We start from the raw sequence: 15625 nt of genomic DNA on the forward strand, positions 1-15625 counted from the left end.
ACATAGCTGATCAAAGTGCAGGCTCCGAAACCAGAAACACAAATGAGCTTGTAGGGTATGTCGATCAGCTCCAGTTTGTTTACGAGCAAAATAGGGATAATGACACACCCGCATCTCACTATCACAGGGGTGGAATGGGGAAAGCACATCCAGCTCCTACAATGACGTATGTGACCATGTGACCAAAACAATGTAAGTGATGAGTTTTTTTCATTATTTTTACTTGAAGGTGTGGTACCATCAAATCTTCTGAGTAAGTACATACTTAAAATAGTAGCTGAAATTCTGTTAATTTGAAAGAAAATGAGACTAGTATAATTTAGCTTAATGATTTTATATGTTGAAGGCAATATTTTTATGTTTTGTTTTTGTTTTGTTTTGTTTTGTTTGTCTGGGTCATCAGTGTGTGTTTTGCACTGTGGCCTGATTCTAAACGTAGCTGTTTAGCATCTTTTAGGTCAGTACACTCTACACATTAGGACCTGGGACAAAGATGGGTGCTTTGGTGGCCAAGCAAGGAAAGAGATTGGGGGTACCCTCAGATTTTACCTCTCACCCTTTAGCTTTGAGGGAGCGTTGGCCCAGGAGCTTGTCTTACCAGGGGTGTGTGGTTAAGTCAGTGTTTTCTCTAGAAGGGCTGCTTCTGCACTTCCTGGAAGGCAGAGCCTTGCCGGCCATAGCTCTTACGCTATTGTGCATGGGGCTGGGCGAAGGGCATCTATCCTCACACAGGCACATGCTACCTGAAGGCCAATCAGCAGACCCTTCGAAGTTCAGAAGCATCGCCTAAAGTTGCCCTGAGAACACAGACTGCTTTGAAGTTGTAGCCACCCATGGACACTCAGGTGTCTCCTTCTGGGCTCTTCTATGTGGAACTGCCTTCCGGTCTCCACATCTCAGTATGGAAACTTATTAATAATTTTGTTTCCAAACACTTTACGTTCTGTTTACTTTTGTTTGAGACACATGAGCTAGTCAATGTGAAAAGCAGCTCTCATTCAAACAGGCTAAGAGAGAGTTTATTCTGGAGCCAAATGTGAGTGGTCATGGCCTAGGGACACAGATTTAGGTCACCTTAAATTCCATGCTCCAAGGTGGCAACAGTTTCATGAAGTTTTTATAGTAACAGAACAAAGAAGGTAATAAACTAAAACATTTTCTTCTTCTTTCTCTGTCTCTGTCTCTCTCTGTCTCTCCTCTGTGTGTGTGTGTGTGTGTGTGTGTGTGTGTGTGTGTGTGTGTTGTGGTGAGGTGTGGTATGTGTGGCATGTGTGTGTATGTGTATGTGTAATGGTGGTGTGTGGTGTGTGTGTGTGGTGTGGTGTGGTGTGTGTGTTCGTGTGTGGTGTATGTGGTATGTGTGGCATGTGTGGAGTGTGTTGCATGTGTGTGTGGTGTGTATGTGGTATGATGGTGTGTGTGTATGTGTGTATGTGTGTGTGTGGTGTGTGGTGTGTATGTGTATGTGATATGGTGGTGTTTGTGTGTTTGGTGTGTATGTGGTATGTATGTGTGTGGAATGTATGGTATGTGTGTTTGAGGTGTGTGGGGAGTGTGTGTGTGTGTGTGTGTGTGTGTGTGTGTGTATAAACTGTAGGTAGGCAGGCTATAAAGTAGGGAACTCTCAGCTATAGCCGCAGGTCCTACCTCACGGCATTCTTAGTTTCTGGGCTGGTGAAAGCTCAGGTCCGTTTGGACATTTCAGAGGGATTTACCTAACAGTCATAAGATGTTTGATCAAGCAGAGTCAGGCAGCAAACTTGGGAACTAAGAAGCTCAAGATAAGTAGGCTCTGGGCTTGTAATTGTAGTGTTGTCTGTCCCATCGTCCTCAGTCAGTGAAGTCCTAAGCAGTTGATCAGCATTGTGTAGTCTTTAACATGGGTATGAGCTTTCTCTGAAAACTTCAGTTAGCACTTGTTATGTAGCCCAGGCTGGCCTGGAATTCACTGTTGCCCAAGCTTATCTCAAATTCATAATCCTCCTATCTCAATTTCGTAAGTGCTGGGGTTTCTGGTCTATTATTTTTTTGAGACAGATTCTCCCTATGCTGAACTCTTGAGTCCAATTATCCTCCTGCCTCAGCTTCCTAAGCAGCATCACTACTCACAGACAAGACACTGTATTTTAAAAGTAAGTGTTGGGGTTGGGGATTTAGCTCAGTGGTAGAGTGCTTTCCTAGCAAGCGCAAGGCCCTGGGTTCGGTCCCCAGCTCCAAAAAAAAAAAGAAAAAGAAAAAAAAAGTAAGTGTTGAATCAAGTGATGGTAGCACACACTTTTAATTCTAGCACTCTGGACAAAGATGGATCTCGGAGACGCCAGACTGTTCAACAGAGCAAGTTCCAGGACAGCCAGGGCTTCACAGAGAAACCCTGTCTCAACAAAACCAAATAAATACATTCTTACATAAATAAATGAGAGTTGACAATTAAGAAATAAATTACAGAACAACCTTAAATCTTTTTAAAAATTCTTCTCTCATTTTATTGCCATTGACTTAAATACATGTATTCTTGGTAAAATTATAAAAATGAATACCAATATCGACTATAGTTAAAATTTTAGACTACTCTGTTAAATAGAAAAAAAAAAAGCAGAAAAGTCCTCTTTACTTAATCCACCTACATTTCTCTCACAAATGAATGTTTGCAGAAGGCCCTTACTGAACTTCCTTCCTTGAACATACATATTGGCGTGTGTACCACACAACAAATACACTGACTTCTAAAAATTAACACTATTAAATTTTATTCTGCAGCTTGCTTCCCCCCCAAGATTGATAGTTTTGAAGCTCTTTCATTAAAACCATCACATATATTTTCAAAATATGGATGTGTGTGATTTATTTAAAGATCATTTGTAACTCTCGTGTTTTGTGTTCTGCTGTTATCAGCAGCCTTGCTGTGAATATCTTTGTACCTATCTTTGAATGAACAGGGTTTTTTGTTTTAACTTGGAATCTTTTCTACTAAGCATGAAGGATTTACACTAGCAGGCCTAGAAGGGAAGGCTGTATTCATGTGTGAATGTCAAATTAGCCCAGAGAATGTAACTGAATATATCAGACAGACTCATGAAATCTTTTGGACCAAGAGAGAACATGGAAACCCAGCACCGCCTGGTTTTAGAGCCAAGAGAGCCTTATGTGAAGTTCATGTTTGTTGATACGCACCGCCATCATCCGAGTGTGGTAAACTGAGACACGATTTCGAGTTTGCTAGAAGACGGTATCATTTGTTTAATGTCTGTCCTCTTCTGATGTGTGGAATTTTTTTCTTCTCAAGTTTCCTAAGCCTGAGAGAGGCTTGAAAGTTGATAGTGTATTTTTCCATTATTGCCCTTTCAACAGGGTCTAGAGTTTCCAGTGAGTGTAACTGGGACACTTGTCTCCTTGATTTGTAGTTATTTTGTAATCATTGCCAAAGTCACGCCATGGGCATTTAAATGAAACAAAATTTACTTTCACTTCTTTGTGTGCCTGTTTTTTTAGATAAAAAGTATATATATATACATATATACATATATATATATATAAAAGTTGAAGGTTGGGGTTTGTAAAGAAGGCTCAGTGGACTACTGACTCCAAGCCCTCTATGAAAGATGACACCTTGCCTCACTTTAACTTTAAGGTCTCTTACATAATTTTGTTTGTCTGTCAGACAACCTTTGTGCTGTTGTAGCCTGAAACACTGAGAGAAGCCAAAGGCACCATTATCTGTCTAGAATTTAAATAGACTATGACCAAGGCAATGAGTAACTGACCTGACTGTACCTCAGAATCGTGGGAGGCTTTTACCATTGCCACCACCATCACCCACAGCAAACATCTCATGACCACCGGTACAATCACCCCCAATTCCAACACTATCTACAATAATCAATATCACCAACATCATTAAGACCACCAACACCAATGACAATAGCACAAACAGCAATACCACCATCACCAACAATCATCATTACCAAGAATATTAACATAACCCAGTACCACTAATGCCACCTCCTCCTCCTCCTCCTCCTCCACCACCACCACCACCACCACCACCACCAGCATCACGCCATCACTGCCTCTCTCAACATCTCCTGGACCCAGATGCATTTGGCTGGAGTTTTGGCATATTCATTCATGATAATTTATTACAACAATGGAGACAAGTTATTATGAAGTTGATAATAGTCACAATGACGATGTGACATTTAGCACATTGGTGGTGATCTTAACGACATGATACCTAGGAAATTAGCATTACATTACTAGATCAATTGTTATAAACTAACTAGTGCAGTTCTGTTGACATGCATACATAAAACATAGTCTTTCTTTCATCCCCCAGGGCTATCCCTCTACCGTTCAAGACTTGTCAACAACAGGATTCCTCCATACCCACCACCAACCTCTGAGCCCAAGTCCAACCTTTCACTCTTCCTGGCTCTGACTTTCTTTCTTTCTCAATCCAGTATACTCCCACAATAACAGCTTTGGGAGATTTCTTTAATATTTCACGTTGAAAGATCATCAACCATACCAAAAAGTTGTAGTAGAGTAATAAGCGTATTTACTCTTTGTGTAGATTTTCTGATTTTTAATAACACTGTCGTCTTATATCTACATATATATAGATACATAGATATAACTAGATATGTAGATATAAGTATCTTTGTACTTATATCTACATACATGTGGTCTTTTGTAACTGTTGGCCCATTGCTATGTTGAAGACAGCATGATGCTTTGTCGTTAAACACTTGAATTTGTGACCTCCTTAGCGGGCATTTTCTTATTCCATCCCATAGCACTAGGATAAAATTCAAGAAATTGTTCACTGAGTCACGACTATTATCTTATAAACAGTCCTCATGCACATTTTATCAGTTGGTCTAGAAGGCAGCATGTGCAGTAATTTCTTCCCTCTAGATGGGGAAGATCTGTATATTTCCTTATGTATCTTCAGCTGTTTTAAGGCTTGCTCTGCCTCCTCAGTCAGGACTTTAGGGGGTGCTGACCACTAACAGATGGCTGTTCCATTTGCGTTTGCTGCAGGATTCCCCTGGAGCAGACCATTGGTAGGGTAGAGCAGAGGGTCCTTTAAACCACAGAGGTAGATGGTTTCTCTGCCAAGCTTTGTAAGCTCCAGGGGCATCTCCCTGGGTTAAAGTTCTGGGCCTTGGTCGGCGAGGGCTTACCACTAGTCTGCTCCTATCCTGTCCTATTTTCCTTTCACTAAGTCCTGGCCATTGTTGGCTGTGTCCAAGTTCTCCACCAAGTCAAGCATCTTCCCTAAAAGCTTCTCCACTCTGTTCTGATTCCCACTATTTAACCCATTCATCTCAAGAATTTAGCTATGGACAAGAGAAAGGAAGTGTCTGTACACGAGTTTGTTTTTGTTTTTTGTTTTTGTTTTTGTTTTTTACAACCTTTAGCTTTCACTTTCAACTTTTGAGTAAGAAGCAGTAATTGGGGTCATGATGGTTTGCATATGCTTGGCCCAGGGAGTGGCACTATTAGAAGGTGTGGCTTTGTTGGAAGATGTGTGTCACTGTGGGGGTGGGCTTGGAGACCCTCTTCCTAGCTGTCTGAAGATGCTGTCTGCTCCTGGCTTCCCTCAGTGAAGATGTAGAACTCAGCTCCTACTGCACCATGCCTGCTTGAATGCTGCCATGTTCCTGCCTTGATGATAATGGACTGAACCTCTGAACCTGTAAGCCAGCCCTAATTAAATGTTATCTATAAACTTACATTGGTCATGGTGTCTGTTCACAGCAATAAGACACTAAGACAGAATTAATCTGGATTGGCAGTTGATTTGAGATAAGAAACACCTAGATTATTAAAGCACCCTTCTGGTGAGTCTGAAGAGTGTTTCTACCATCCATTAAGTATGTGTGGGAAGCCACCCTGAATGTGGGCAGTACCATGCAATAGGCTGGTCCTAGATATATCAGAAGGGGGAGGATGAAAGCCATGTAACGAAGACCTGCTTGCTTTCTGCCTCATGGCCATTATGAGGTAAGTGTCTTGGCTGTACCAAGCCCTTCTACCATAACATTCTGCCTCACTTGGTCCAGAAATAATGGAGGGCAAATGACCCTGGATGGAAACATCTGAATCTGTGAGCTAAATATATTTCCTTAGTTTCTCTCACATATTTGTAGAGCTAGAATAACCAAACAATTACAGGCAGAGCATCTGTACTTGGCTGTTTTATGACAACTTGACACAAGCGAGAGTCATCTGAGAAGAGTGAACTTCAACTGAGAAAATGCCTCCACTGGATTGGCCAGTCAGCAAGTCTAATGGAGTGTTGTCTTGATTAATGCTAGAGGTGGGACGGCCCAGTTGGCGACACTCCTGGGCAGATGGTTCTGGTTGTGTAAGGAAGCAGGCTGAGGAAGCCACGAGCAGGGGATCAGTAATCACCATCCCTCAATGGCTTCTGCTGTAGTTCCTGCCTCCAGGTTCCTGCCCTGGCTTCTCTCAATAATGGACTTCTAAGGTCTAAGGTGAAATAGACCCTTTCCTCCCTAACTTACTCTTGGTCATGATGTTTTATAACAGCAATCAGAGCATAACTAAGCCAGTACACTAACCCCACATAACTCCAGCATTTCCTTGTTTTGTGTTTTAAGATTTTGGATGGTTGGGGGGGGGGGAGGGACAAGAGGATCTTGTTGTAGCTTCCCAAAACCTTTAAGATATTTTGTGTTTTTACTCAAAACATTCTTGGTCTCATAGGAGTAGGAAGTAAGTGTGCTAATATTTATAAAGCTAGAGAGAGGGTTAAATAATTCCACTTAGAATTCTTGGTAAAGATGGTAAGCTACTACTTGTAATATGTGCTATAAGCCCACTCCAGATTGAACACCTTGATTCACAGTAGACCCTACATGCCTGGTGCTCTGGAGATGGAGAGATGGGTATAGGGGAAGCTGTTTACAAAGGAATAGCGTTGGAGTCCAAAGATGTCCACAGTCAGTGAGCTGGGAGATGAGAGCCTGGTCCTATATGGCTCCCACTTTCTGTGTACAGAAGTGTTCTCAGACACTTGAAGGGCATATAGGAATTATAATTTTAGAACAGATGTACAGAAAACTTGACAAGATATTGCAGACGTCTCTTGCGTTCTTCATCCAGTCTCAGCTATCACTATCCACCGTAGACTCAGTCTATTCATTTGTTAACACTGGGAAACCAACATTGCCATATTTTTACTATTAACTAAACTGCAGACTTCATTCCGACCTTCCCACTAATGAGCCCTCTCTGTCTGATGATGTAATCCAGGAAACAGCGTTCCATTTAGTGGCCATGTCTCCCTCGTCTCGTCTAGTCTGAGATGGCTCTGCATTTCTTTCCTTGTATGTCATACTTTTGACAGTTTTGAGGAATATTATTTGGAAATTTTATCCTTCAGTTTGGGCTTCTTCATTTTTGTTTCTGTTTTCCTGATGAAGTTGGGTTGTGGATTTTGGTAATTCCACAGATGCAAGGTGCTCTCTTCACGGCACTGAATCAGGAGGGGTTCCTTTCAACACGGCACCACTGATGACCAGTTAATTGAGTCTGGAGCATTGGCTTGCCTGGTACTTGCCATGTAGTCCAGGCTGGACTTGAGCTCACAGAGATCTGCCTACCTCTACCTCCCAAGTGCTGGGATTAAAGGCGTACAACATTAAACCCTACACAGGTTTTTATATTTCTTACTCCATGTTCAGTTTTCAGAAATAAATCACGGAGTCTAGCCCATATGTGGGTAAGGAGTGGAGATAAGCCTAACAACCTTAATGGTTTTTAGTATATGTATTCATTTTATGATTGTAAACTTTGGGTTTTTTCTCTTTTCAATCACTTTGGGATGGAGTGGCTGTATTCTTTTGAATCGTATCAACTCTAGCCTGAATATCTCCCTAATACTGATAGCAAGTGCCTCCGTGTGATGTCACATTTCCTAACTAGTTCACAGTGGTAAAGGACAGGCTGGGAAACTCATTAATGTTGAAGCTATTTTGGATTTGATGTAAAAAGACTCTATTCACTTGCTTGTTTAATAAATACATATTTGTTGAGTGAGTGTACAGCATATGTTATGCAGTGCTGGGGAATCTGTGGATTGATGTCCTCATCTTACAGAGAATAAATATGAGCACAACCAACCATTTACCAAGAATCTACCGCCAGCTGAATGCAAGGCTGGGTGGCCTGTGTTCATCAATAAATCATCCTTGGAGTTCTGCAAGTAAATCATTATTATCCCTAGATTATCTTATGTTAGAATTGCTTTGTAAATCTGTACCTCATACGTGTGTAAGTTAAAAACTCAAACAGCACCAAAAGATTCCTGACAGAATACAGGCATTCATCATTCTTAGATATGCAGTACAGAACCCAGACAACTATCACTCTTAGATATGTAGTAGCACAGAAGAACCATCCTTAGCTATTCTGGTTATTTTGTATGATCATTGCTCTGCATTTATGAATAATATAAATTGTTTTAAAGTTGAAGTGTTATTGAAAAGATTTTAGTGTGTCTAAGGTAAAATAAAGCAGACCCAGAAGAGCACACAAAGCCAGGGGTTAACACTCTGATCGAACACTCTGGTAGTTACTACATGCCAAGAAACAGAATGCTGGTAGATCCTTCTGGAAGGTTTCCCACATGTCCTGCACTAATCAAGAGCAACCACTCCCCTCACTTGCATAACTATCACTTTCTTGGGTCTTTAAAAATAATTTTGCTACCTAGTACACATTGTTCCTAGTACACATTGTTCCTAGTATACACTGTTCCTAGTATACATTGTTTCTAGTATACATTGTTTCTAGTACACATCGTTCCTAGTACACATCGTTCCTAGTACACATTGTTCCTAGTATACACTGTTCCTAGTATACATTGTTTCTAGTATACATTGTTTCTAGTACACATCGTTCCTAGTACACATCGTTCCTAGTACACATCGTTGCTAGTACACATCGTTTCTAATACACATCGTTCCTAGTACACACTGTTCCTAGTATACATTGTTTCTAGTACACATCGTTCCTAGTACACATCGTTCCTAGTACACATTGTTCCTAGTACACATCGTTGCTAGTACACATCGTTTCTAATACACATCGTTCCTAGTACACACTGTTCCTAGTATACATTGTTCCTAGTACACATAGTTCCTAGTACACATCGTTCCTAGTACACATAGTTCCTAGTACACATAGTTCCTAGTACACATCGTTCCTAGTACACATAGTTCCTAGTACACATTGTTCCTAGTACACATCGTTCCTAGTACACATAGTTCTTAGTACACATCGTTGCTAGTACACATCGTTTCTAATACACATCGTTCCTAGTACACACTGTTCCTAGTATACATTGTTCCTAGTACACATAGTTCCTAGTACACATCGTTCCTAGTACACATAGTTCCTAGTACACATAGTTCCTAGTACACATCGTTCCTAGTACACATAGTTCCTAGTACACATAGTTCCTAGTACACATCGTTCCTAGTACACATAGTTCCTAGTACACATAGTTCCTAGTACACATCGTTCCTAGTACACATAGTTCTTAGTACACATCGTTGCTAGTACACATCGTTTCTAATACACACTGTTCCTAGTACACGTTGTTCTTAGTACACATTGTTGAACACAATCATTCAATTAAATTTTTTCTTATAATTTTTTCTTAATTCTCTTTTGTTACCTTTTAAAAATTTTTATACAGTCTGTAGTCTGGACTGTCTTGGCTTTGATATTGGAAGGCATGTCTTAGTCACTGTTCTTTTGTTGGGATGAAACGCCATAACCAAAGGAAGTTACAGAAGAAAGCGTTTGGTTGGGGGCTTGCTTACAGTTTTAGAGGGCTGATCCAGGACCATCACAGTGGGAAGCAGATAGGCACGGTGCTTGAGTGACAGCTGAGAGCTTTACATCCTGATCCATAGGGGGGAGGGAGGAAGGGAGGGAGAGAGAGAAAGGGCGGGGGCAGGCAGACACCATGCCTGTTGAGGGATTTTGAAACCTCAAAGCCCAATCAACAAGGCCATATCTATTCCAACAGTGCCATACCTCCCAATCCTTCCTAAACAGTTCCACTAAGGACCAAGCATTCAAACACTGGCATGTGGGGTCCATTCTTAGTCAAACTACCAGAGCATCTTCTGTGTGAGCCTTGTCTGCAGTGCCTAGAGTTCAGAGCTGAATGGATAGACAGTGGCGACACTGTTCTCAGAAGCATATTTTCACCTCTTATTTCATCTGGAGAAAGATATACAATGGATCAAGCAATTTGAAGGTAGGAAGATGAAGCCTGGAAATAAAGATTCCACCCAATACTTTGGCCTTTTGTAAGAGCGAAATGAAATCTCTGCTTTCTATGTAGTTTTAAGTAATAATAAGAAAATCTTTTAAAACAGTAGGCATTGGAAGTAGGCCTTCTGGTATCTTGCCTCTCTTTAAGGTTTAGTCTCCCCATGTAGTGGCTTTGGGATGGTCGCCCTCACAGGCTGTTGTGAGGAGGAAATGAGAGGAAACATGGCAAGTGTAAGCATGGAACGAAAACTCCATATTTTGAGTTTTCTCTGTTGCGAAACACAGACAGAAAATAATCAGCTTAAGTCTCATGTCTATGCTCGGGGTTTCCAACTCTTTTACTCGTTTTGTTCCTGGTACATTTCCAGCTCTCATTCATGTGACAGGATAAAATTAATTCATCCACAGCTGCTCTTTAATCTCTGGTTATTTTCTGACTCTTTGGCAAATAAATTATCAGCCTTTAAACTAAATAATTAGTCCTAGCTTGAAAGAACTTGTATACATCTCCAAGGCCATGAACCATGGAACAAATTCTTTGTTTCCTGTGTTTACGCATAAACTTCAGGGTAACTACTGAAAACCCTGCTTTCCTCTGGGGCATCTTAGGAAGACAAAAACCCCAAACAACTACAGTAAATTAATGTTTGGCAGGGAAGAGGAAGCAGATGTTTTTCTATACATCCTTAAAACTTGTAAACTCTCTTCCCTCCCCTCTCCCTGACTCTCCTGCATGTGCAATTAATTTTCTAATATACATATACATATATATATACATACATACACACACACACACACACACACACACACACACACACACACACACATATATATATATATGGTGGGTTCAGTCTTAGCCTCTGGAACACTGTGTTCAAGTCCTAACTCCCGATACCTGTGAATGTGAAGTCATAGTAAAGAGGTAGACACAATTAGTAAAGGCTCTCAGATGAGACCGCTATAAACTTAGCGGAGGTCCTGCATAAAAACACTGGTCTCCACAGAAAGGAAAGGCAATTGGCACAGAGTCCAGGGGAAGCCAGGGAATGAGCTAGCTGGAGGATGGAGTGATGCGCCAGGAACCAAGAACATGGGACAAAGATGGTGGCCACTGCCAAAGGCAAGACCAGGTGATCTGAGAAACCGATTAGATTCTCCGAGTCTTTAGAGGGAACCAGCTCTATCAACACCTTGGTCGCTGTCTTCTGCCAGAACAGAGAAGGTATTTGTTGTTTCAAGCTGTGAAATGTATGGTGGTTTGGTATGGCCACCTTAGGGCACGGTTGACCTCTCTTAGTAATAAAGAGCTTTTAATCAAAACTGTGGAAAGTAGAAGTTGGCCTAGAAATTTTATTTCTGCTAATAAAATCTGCACTCTCTTTCTCTCTCTTACAAAGCACACCTTTTGTGTAGTTGAAATTAAACAAACTTTAAAAAAATATCTTTAGAAAAGTTTTAAAAGTTTTTTGGAGTAAGTGAATTCCTCTGTGGTGTTTTGGCATTGACATGGTGTGTGTGTGTGTGTGTGTGTGTGTGTGTGTGTGTGTGTGTGTGTGTGTGTGTTAGGCATGTGTACCAGAGGGAGATTGAACCCAGGATCTTATATTCTACCACTGAACTGTAGCCTCCAACCTTGTCTATGACCATGCATGTAGTAAGTCATGTCTCTTTTTTTACTGAAAGGGATGTGCTTTCAGACCATAAGGCTCATGATAGTTAGGGTTTAGAAATCTTCTGTGACATTCCTCAGACCCAAGGTGGGAGGTAGGTGGAGGTAATGTGTAGTTGGCCGTATGCTGTGAAGAGAAAGCCAAGCAGAGCTGTGAGCTGCCCTGTGCTCTGGACAGGTAAATCGCCAGTATGATCAAAAGGGGGAACAGCAAGACCAGGCCAGGAAAGGACAGAAGGAAGTCTAGACAGTGAGTCATAGCTACAAGCTACAGTAGACACTAAGCTACGAGGGAGGGGGAAGGGTATTTTTCTAGCTTTGTACTTCATGGTTCCCCTGTAAAATGAAATGACATTTATCAATGCATACAGTTTTTATTTGATTCTGACTTGGCAGTTAATGTAGTCTATCACCAGGGCACAGAAATGCGAAGGCCAGATGAGAGCCAACGTTGATGAGAGCCGTTTGGAGTCCAGGGATTTTTGCTAGGTACGCGGGTACTCCTCCCTCCAGCCTGCCTACGTCCAATCATCCACTCGGATGCCCACACGTGTGTTCTAAGCATAACATTCAGCACCAGGAAATGTATGACGTCCTGGGCAACGCTTGAGAAAGTCAAGTGTCTACAGACGGCGGAGGAACCACGAGAATGGGATAGGGTTGAGGGGGGAGGAGCAGGGACAAGAGGCTTCCAGTCTAACACAGTCGCCTAGAAAATGCTGTTGGTCCACAACGTATCTCTTTTATTCTCCTAGTCCTGTAGAACAGTGGTCCTCAACCTGTGGGCTGTGATGCCTTTGGGGATCAAACAACTCTTTCATAGGAGTTGCACATCAGCTCTCCTGCATATCGTAATTCACATTACAATTCATAGCAGTAACAAAATTACTTTATGAAGTAGCAGGACAAATAGTTTTATGGTTGGGGGTCACTACAGCATGAGGTCACAGTATTAAAGCGTCCCAGCATTAAGAAGGCTGAGAACCGGGGTTGGGGATTTAGCTCAGTGGTAGAGCGCTTGCCTAGCAAGCGCAAGGCCCTGGGTTCGGTCCTCAGCTCCGAAAAAAAGAAAAAAAAAAAAAAAAAAAAGAAGGCTGAGAACCTCTGTTGTAAAAGAATCTGCTCTTTCTGTCTATAGTCTCAGTTCTTTGAGACTTTCGTATAACATATTCTGATCTTATTCACCTTTTCTCCCAAGTCCCTCTCAGATTCATTCCCTTACTCCCCTCCCACCCAACCTTGTGTCCCCCCTCTCCCCCACCAAGACCAGTTTGTATGGCCCAAATACTCTTGGCTATGTGGCCTTCCACTGCCACGTGGTCAAATTACCAAGGCTACACTGTCAGAGAAAAGCCACTTTCTCTCTCCCAGAAGAATCTTACTGGCTGTACGTACAGAATCCCAGGCCTCCTGGGGCAACATGGTGAGACCATCTTAAAAAACAAATGGACAAATTTTTACTGTAAACTCCCAAGGAGGCTCCACACAAGAGTGGCTCTGAGCTGATTGGCTAATGGCTCTGGGGCCAGCTGTCAATCAGTAACTGGAAGTTGGTGACAGTGCCTCTAGGAGTTCCCCAGAAGATGAGCCTCAATTATCCACAGGATAACTTGCTCTATAGTGTAAATTCCCTCTTTCCTCTCACTTTCTAAGACAGCTTCGAAAATGAATACTTTATATGTAGTCTGTTTCTCATGAACTCCTACCGAGACCCTGAGGACCATCCTAAGAAAGAAAATAATGCTTGAATAGAACCCTGTGTTTCAGAGCCCTACAGCCCACTGTCCTCCAGGTCCCATAGCCTAGATCTTTGTTTGCTATACGCCATCTTACTGCATCTACCGCCAGATTAAAGGCACACCCCTCCACACCCAGTCCTGTTTGCTGGGCTCCCATAAGTTATGGAGTCCTTGGAAGTATGGTGTCGTTATAACTATAAATTTACCATGGTGTTGAAGAGTTTGTTGTGGTAGAGTTTCCTGATCAAAGACGGCCTCATGCTGAATTCTTGAGAGTGAGTCTTCTTAACAAAGTGCCATGGGCTGTTGTCACTTAACAGAGCCATGGCACAGGCTGGCTTCTTGGACACCTCCCTGCACCCACTATAGTCACTGGGCTAAGGTTTCAGCCTTGCTGTCAGTTCTCTCTCTCTCTCTCTCTCTCTCTCTCTCTCTCTCTCTCTCTCGCTTCACTCTGTTCATCTTCAGAGTAGAGGTTAGATGGTTCTCGGGGCGTTTCCAAGGATCGTTTGGAATAAGTGGCGTTGAAGTATTTTATAAAATGTAAATTAAGAAACAGGCCTTGGTTTTGATAAGGACTATGATGAATGATTGTCATAGCACAGGTGACAGTTGAAATACCCAACACTGTCCTCTTTCTGGGAGCAGAGTGGAGAAGCATTTCCCAGCCTCCCTTGTAGTTAGTAGGGATGCCACACTGAGTTCTGGCCCAAGGGTTGATTACCCAAGCAAGGGTTGTTTGGTTGGAGCCTCAGGCTCCCCCCCCCCATAGTCTAGTAAACCCTGCCTGTGCAGTAAGCCTCTGAACAGAGATGACAGAAGCCAGTTCTGCATTATTGACAGCTGTCACAACCTCTTCCCCTGATGTCGCCCGCCACCTAGACCTCTGCCAAAGTGGGTGCAAGAGCAGTCATTTTCCTCTCCTACAATCCATAAAAACGTCTGTGCATGCCGTGGCCTGGGTGCAGCTGCTCTGGCCATGGTCTCTGAGTCTGGTGAACTCTCTCAGGAGCTGTTTCTAAGTAAGCTTTTATACTTTTAATTTGGCTTATTATGTTGGTGGAGAAACATATTAACCAACACGTTAGTTACCTTTGCATGATTTTAGCCCAAATAACAACGTGAGGTGGGAAGAATGGCACGGGCTCAGTGCTTCAGCCACTTGGCTGTATTTTTGTGGGGAAGGCATGCTGGACACTTCCCATCATGGCTGACAGGAAGTAGAGGAAATGAACAGCGCTGAACCTCAGTAGAACTTTCAGGGATTAGCCCAGTGGCCTACTTTCTCCAGCCAGGTCTTACCTCCCAAAGGTTCTACAGCTTTCCAAAATGTCATCACAAGCTAGGGGCCTAACATACAAAACATGGCCTATCGGCAACATTTTACATTAAACCACAGCACAGAGGACCAGGACTAACAGCTGGCCCATGTGTTCTCTTGCATGCTCTGTCTGCTCTCCTTCTCTACTGCTAAAGAAGGGGCTCCCCGGACACCTGCAAGATAAACTATGATAGATCCATTAGGGAGCCTCCCCAGTAGCCACAGAGCTCTCCATTAACAAGTACAGCAGTGGCAGCAGTCCAACTGATTGGGATAAGCCATTGGGATCGGGTTATTTGCCTTAATAATGTGTGTATAGTGAGAGCAGGCGACAATACTCATATTTCTGTTTTGTTTTGTTTTATTTCTAGCCCAGACAGAGACCTTCAACCAGTTAGGTAGTGAATGTCCTTCTTCCTTCCTTCCTTCCTTCCTTCCTTCCTTCCTTCCTTCCTTCTTCCTTCCTTTTTCCCTCCCTCCTTCCCTCTCTCCCTCCCTTCTCTCTCTCTGTCTCTCTCTCTTCCTCTTTCTCTCCTCTCTCCTTTCCTCCCCCCTTTCTTTCTTCCTTTCTTTCAGTGG

The 15625-nt window shown here is 42.4% G+C and overlaps 1 long non-coding RNA gene across 1 annotated transcript in view; it reads left to right on the forward strand.

Moving 5' to 3' along the window:
• Nucleotides 1–40: 40 nt before the first annotated feature.
• LOC148001310 (uncharacterized) overlaps nt 41–15625 on the forward strand; it is a 44097-nt gene continuing 28512 nt past the window's right edge. Inside the window, exon 1 of the long non-coding RNA XR_015636992.1 lies at nt 41–192. This is a non-coding gene — a long non-coding RNA (uncharacterized LOC148001310). The remainder of the gene's footprint in view (nt 193–15625) is intronic.

The sequence above is a fragment of the Rattus norvegicus genome, chromosome 14 (assembly GCF_021556685.1).
Source record: "Rattus norvegicus strain SHRSP/BbbUtx chromosome 14, alternate assembly SHRSP_T2T, whole genome shotgun sequence".
Taxonomy (NCBI): Eukaryota; Metazoa; Chordata; class Mammalia; order Rodentia; family Muridae; genus Rattus; species Rattus norvegicus.